The sequence below is a fragment of the Lathyrus oleraceus genome, chromosome 2, assembly GCF_024323335.1.
Source record: "Lathyrus oleraceus cultivar Zhongwan6 chromosome 2, CAAS_Psat_ZW6_1.0, whole genome shotgun sequence".
In the NCBI taxonomy this organism is placed as follows: Eukaryota; Viridiplantae; Streptophyta; class Magnoliopsida; order Fabales; family Fabaceae; genus Lathyrus; species Lathyrus oleraceus.
Window position 1 is genome coordinate 109,002,606 of NC_066580.1, and position 6,430 is coordinate 109,009,035.

Consider the following 6,430-nt stretch of genomic DNA (forward strand, 5'->3'; position numbering starts at 1 on the left):
GCACCTACCCTAGCCTAGGGCACCTGCCCTAGCCTAGGGCACCTGCCCTAGCCAATCCAACTGGCGCCTCCATTCAAGTTTTAACAACAGTCGCCATATGAGCAACTTTCATGTTCATCAAAAATCCATTTGAAACTTGGAAGCTCATCATTCATTTCAAAACATTATAGATCATTTTGACAGAAACCCTAATTTTAGGTCAACTTCGCAGGGACCTAACTCACTCATTTTTAATTATTTTGAGGTGGGACCAAGTGAATTAGAAAATTTAATATGTCTACTTCAAATGTTATGTTGGACAAAGTTTCATAACTCTAAAAGAAACACATCAAATAATGCAAGACATTATAGGTCAGATTACAGTTGAAACCCTAATTTTAGGTCAACTTCGCAGGAACCTAACCCACTCATTTTTAATTATTTTGAGGTGGGACCAAGTGCATTGGAAAATTTAATATGTCTACTTCAAATGTTATGTTGGACAAAATTTCATAACTCTAAAAGAAACACATGAAGTAATGCAAGACATTATAGGTCAGATTACAGTTGAAAAACTCAGAAGTCCAACTTCAACTGCCCATAACTTTCTCATAAAAAATCCAAATGATGCAAAATTTATATCCAAATTCATTGTCTTGAAAAGATCTACAACTTTCATGTTGAAGGTTTTTTCATTTGAGGCTTTTTTAAGGGAGTCGCCAATTGGATTGACGCCTCCTCTTAAAAAATACACATAGGCGCCAATTGGATTGGCTAGGGCAGGTGCCCTAGCCAATCCAATTGGCGCCTCCTTGTAATTTTTAAGAGGGGTCGCCAATCCAATTGGCGCCTCCTCCTAAAAGTGGGGTAGATTGGGAAATTTTTTGAAACCTGGATTATTTTGGGAATTTCTTCGAAAAATTGGGTTATCTCGGTAAATTTGCCACCGGATTTATAGTAGATGCAAGTAGAAAAAAAACTAAATCAAAAGAGAAGCAATTACCAGCTACCCCACCCACCCAAGAAAGACATTAAAAATTAGAGTGAAAAATGAAAAATAGTTTTAAGAATATAGATGATCGATAACATTTTCAATATTATGAATAAATTAAGTAGATGCAAGTAGAAAAAAAATTAAATCAAATGAGAAAACAATTTGTTAAATAGTTCCTTTTAAAAATCATCCAATAAATATTAGCCGTGTCTATTTTATTTTAATCTTTTTGATGATTCGTGTGTTTTCCGTGAAAGCTGAGTGGAATCTGTCTCTAACAAAAAACATTAGAAAATAGTAGTAAAAGAAAAGAAAAGCGCGTTTGCACGCAAAGCTAAAAGCTATAACAATACAACTAGGAGAAGGACTCTGTTTTCGGCGTCTTCTTCTTCTTCCTCTTTTTTTTTTTAATTCAATTTCTTCGTCTCGAAGCTTCTTCCATTCCGATCGCTCCAATTTCACTTCAATGGCTACGATCGGACACAGCAACCTCAACGCCAAATTGGTGTCTATCGATTATTGATGATTCTTTTTTTTCTTCTTCAATTTAGTTTTTGGCTAACGATAATTCATTTGTATTCTTAATTTTAAATTGTTTTGGTGTATTCAATTTCAGGTTCTGCTTGGGGATATGGGTGCTGGAAAATCAAGCCTTGTATTGCGTTTTGTCAAGGGTCAATTCCTTGAGTTTCAGGTTGTTTCCCCTTTTAATTATCTTCTCAATTAAATTTGGTGCCTGTGCGATTCAAATTTGTTTGAAGATTTTTCACGGGGTTTTCAGGTTTAACGAGAAAATCGCTTTTTTTTTCATGCATGATTTTTCTTTTGTCCCTTTTGCTTTGTGTTTTTTTTAATGAATTGAAACCGGGGTTTTCCTGTTACGATTTTATAATGAACTTTTTCTTAAAATTACTAATATGATGAGAAGATTAGAGAAATTCCACACTGAACAAGAGAGGATTCTAGCTAGAATGAATTGTTACGGTTTTGGAGCTTTGAATGAGATGATTCTTAAGTTCGTGTAGTGTAGTAGTCTTAATTAACTCTTTGCATGTTTGATCTGCATATAATTGTAATATCTTATAGTATCTTCCAATATATTAGAATCTGTAGTTCTTGTGTTCTGAATAGATTAGTCATTACTCTCATTATACACTTTCCTTAGTTAAGAGTTCAAATTGGGTATTGCTTTTCTAGTTATCAAACATTTATTTGGGTGTTGCTTTTCCAGTTATCAAACATTCATTTGGGTGTTGCTTTTCTAGTTATCAAACATTCATTTGGGTGTTGCTTTTCTAGTTATCAAACATTCATTTGGATGTTGCTTTTCTAGTTATCAAACATTCATTTGGATGTTGATTTCACAATAAATAGGCTCAAGTGGTTAATGAACTCTGGTTAAGGATGAATCGTTTGAGAGAAACCGAGTTCGAATTTTGACTGGAACGATTGATGGCCAGACTTCACTTACCTCTCAGCCGAACTTCGGATTACCAGGGCCCGTTTTCCCTGGGAATCATAGAGTTAAGACAGAAAAAAGAATCACTTAGAGTACCATAACTCATGGGGAAAAGATGGGTTTACAAGAGTTGTTCTTCTGCCCATGGGTAGTGTGGGCACATCAATGGTTTTGGGTTCTGAGAGTTGTTATTTTGTTGTGACGGTTGTTATTTATTGCCAAATCTTCTTTAAACATATAGACTTGTGAGCACTTTGTTGCTGAATTTATTTTGTCTAATTGTGAATCAGGAATCAACAATAGGGGCAGCATTTTTCTCCCAGACGTTGGCAGTCAATGACGCTACAGTGAAATTTGAGATTTGGGACACAGCAGGACAAGAGAGATACCATAGCTTGGCCCCCATGTACTATAGAGGCGCTGCTGCTGCTATCATTGTCTATGACATTACTAACTTGGTATGATATTTTTCTCTTCGAATATTTCTGATATCTATTTAGATAGATATTTTTTAATTTAATTTCTTTTGCTGTGTATATTAACATTAAAATGTGTAATAAATGACGGGTCATCAAACTATTATTGGTGCAAAATGTTAGAAATTGAGTAGAAGGAAGAGCAGATCAGTTCTGCTAGTTGGCTTCTTTCTTTTAGTATGTGTATCATTTGTCTTTCTTTAGGGCCCCGATTCAAGAGACTGTGTTTGGAAGGTTTTTTTAATTGTTTACATTTAGTTTATTACTGTGGTTTTATATGATTATTTCTCTTCTTTACAGGATTCATTTACACGGGCGAAGAAATGGGTCCAAGAGCTTCAGAAACAAGGTATATGCTGATTGGTTATGAAGTTTTCTTATTCTTACATTTTTTTCTGGAGTGAAATAAAAATTATAGTTTGTAAAAAGGAAAACCAAACTGTTTATTATCTGTTTACAAATTTCTGGTGCAAACTATGTAAAGCAATCTTGAGCATATTATTAAATATTCCTTTTGTGAAATCCGTTTTTTTCTATTTTACATGAAATTGACAGTTAGAATGACTTTCATAAGTTCAATGAAACTATAAAGTCATATTTTATGCCAAACGTATAGAAGATCATAGACATGGTTAATAATACAATACAAGGCATTATGTGAGAGTCATGAATACATGAGAGAATTGCTAACAATTAAGCAGATTAAGGTTCTATTCGCAGAAACACCTATTGAACTTTGAGTTAATAACTAAAACTAACCCATGATATTCAGGGTTTTATCGTAAAGCGTTAGATATTTTTTCTTGCACATGTTACCAAAGGACTCAACTCTCAATGACTTAATTTCTATATAAAGAAATAATTGATCAAGCAAGTGCTGTGAGTAAGAAATAGAGGACTTTCTTTGAAGTATCACATCAAATATGATATATTGATAAAAGAAATATCACATAAGATGTCTTTTTTGTTCCTTACCTCATTAAATACATGGTATATGACCCCTGTAGTTAAATGATTAGATCTCAAATAATGCCCTCATTCTGCTTTTGTTTCAGGGAATCCTAACATGGTCGTGGCTTTTGCCGGTAACAAAGCTGACTTGGAAGATAAAAGGAAAGTGACAGCTGAAGTAAGTGTTATTTTTATTTTCAATTTTTCCATTAGGCATGATAAGAATTATAGCTACTTTAACTATATTGGTAATTAGCTGCAACAGTGGTGAAGCACAACTTTTTCAGGATAAATTTTCAAATATCACACTGCTGTTTACATTTGTTAATTTTTACGTTTCAACTTTTTCTTTGGGTGGTATTTGATGTTAGTTCGGTCAGTGTTTTAAGAATTGGACCAGAGATCAAACTAGTGAGACCTTAGAGTCATGGTTCAATTAATCACTCATAGTTGAACTGGTTGATAAACAGATAAATTATTGAAAAGTATAAAAAATAAATGCAAAAGTGACAACCGGCTTACCCAATTCAGTTTCGGGTCAACCAACCAACCACCCAACTGGTTCAGTCCAATTTCTAAAACATTCTAAAGCTTTATGCATGGAAACCTTTTCTAACCCTAACTAGCATCTTCAATCAAGGTTTCTAAATGAACTTCGCATAAACTTAACTTCGAAATGTTTATCTACAGTAATTCTGACTTTAGCTTGTTCATAAAATGATTTTAAAGTATTATCTACTGTTAAAAGTATTTTTTGGTTCTGGTGTAATGATTATTAGTCTATTTGTACTTAAATGGTTGCATATCTTAGATATCCAATATGCCAGTGATATTTCTCGGAGCCACCGACTTATCAACTCATGGCTCGTCTCTTTTACAATGCAGGAAGCACGTGTATATGCTGAGGAAAATGGTCTGTTTTTCATTGAGGCCTCTGCAAAAACTGCAGCCAATGTTAATGAAATATTTTATGAAATAGGTGAGTCCTATCCTATGACATACCTTTTTGAGGAATTATACGACCCCCTATACGTACTTTGCAGGCCGAGATATTTTTGTTGTCTCCACTACTGATTAGATAAACTTGCAAAAAGGAAATGTAACAAAATGAAAATTATTAATCCTAGTCTGGTATTGTGGTATCGAAGGTTAAAATCAGGAGTTGAAGATGAATATTATTTATTCCTACTCTACGTATAAGATCGAAGAAGGGTATGGTGACATTTGACCATAAATCATTCACGAGCAAACATTGCAGTTGATGAACTTGTTAGATCTGTAACCTGTTTTTCCTGTTTTTACAATAGCAAGGACTGTCTAACTAAACACAATTAGAGGATATATAATGTTTTCATGTCTACATTCTCTTGTTTGTGCTTTTTGATTGTGTTTCTTAGAGATATGCTGAGATATTCTAACATATGCTACATTGTTTGACTTGCCATTGCTCACATAAACAGCCAAGAGGTTACCGAGGGCACAGCCAGCACAACCAGCAGGAATGGTTCTTGTTGATAGACCCGCCGAAGGATCCAGAGCTGCATCATGTTGTTCATAATTATTTATTCTGTTTGTTCCATCTTAGTTAAACTTGTTTTCTGTGTTTCTGTGTATACTATACGCACTTCGAATCTTTATGCGAAGCTCCAACAAGTTTATGGGCTGCAGATTACATAATGTAACTGGTTGGTCTGAATTATATCTCTTGGATGTTGAGTTTTAGTCTGTTGATTGATCTGTTGTGTACATAGGGCGAAGTGCTTGAAAGTTGAAAGTCAAGCTCGTTTTAAAATTGTTCAAACATTCATTTTCTGAGTGCAGAAAATTCAATAAACACAAATGAGGAGAACCTTCTAACATGTCATTATAATAAACTAGCTAGTATATAGAAGTCTCAGTAAATTGACGCGTATAACTTCAATGATACCCAACATTCTTTGAAAATAAGAAAATTTCTTTGATGCATTTCATGAGTTACTCTTTAAATTATTGTTTTGGTAGTTGTTCATAATTCTCTCAATCATCTCCAATAAAAAACATCTTATTGAAAAGTATATATGAATTACATGTGAATGTATATATCGTTGATTCTTTGTCAGCAAAAAAACATTGATTTATTTATCATTTGTTAAATTATTTACTTTATCTTCTAAAGTAATTTACTCGTTCTAGAGAATTTAAATTAAACATTCAATTTAAAAGGCTTTACTGTATGAGGAATACTTCAGCCAACCCATGGGTGTATTCTACACCTTTAAAAACTAAAAAAATGCCCTTACTTTATCCAGTGCACTTCACATTTTTGAAAACTAAAAATACTCTTGCGAATGCATTTAAAATCACACGTGCCCTCGTAATTTAACCAAACACTATTTTTTTCAAATTTTGATTCAAAGATGCATATTTGTAAAAAAATTTAGGATGAATTCAGAGATGCATCTCTGCAAATCCCATTAATACTTTCTAGACAGTAACCTTATCCTAACTTTATCATGTTTTGAGGAAAACACTATATTTTAGGCCATAACGCATGCATTGATTCAAACATACTACAAGTACACAAAACAAGCC

The 6,430-nt window shown here is 33.5% G+C and overlaps 1 pseudogene; it reads left to right on the plus strand.

The window, feature by feature from the left end:
• The first annotated feature begins 1,200 nt into the window (after positions 1–1,200).
• On the plus strand, positions 1,201–5,581 carry LOC127118325 (ras-related protein RHN1-like; annotated as a pseudogene).
• The last annotated feature ends 849 nt before the right edge of the window (positions 5,582–6,430 follow it).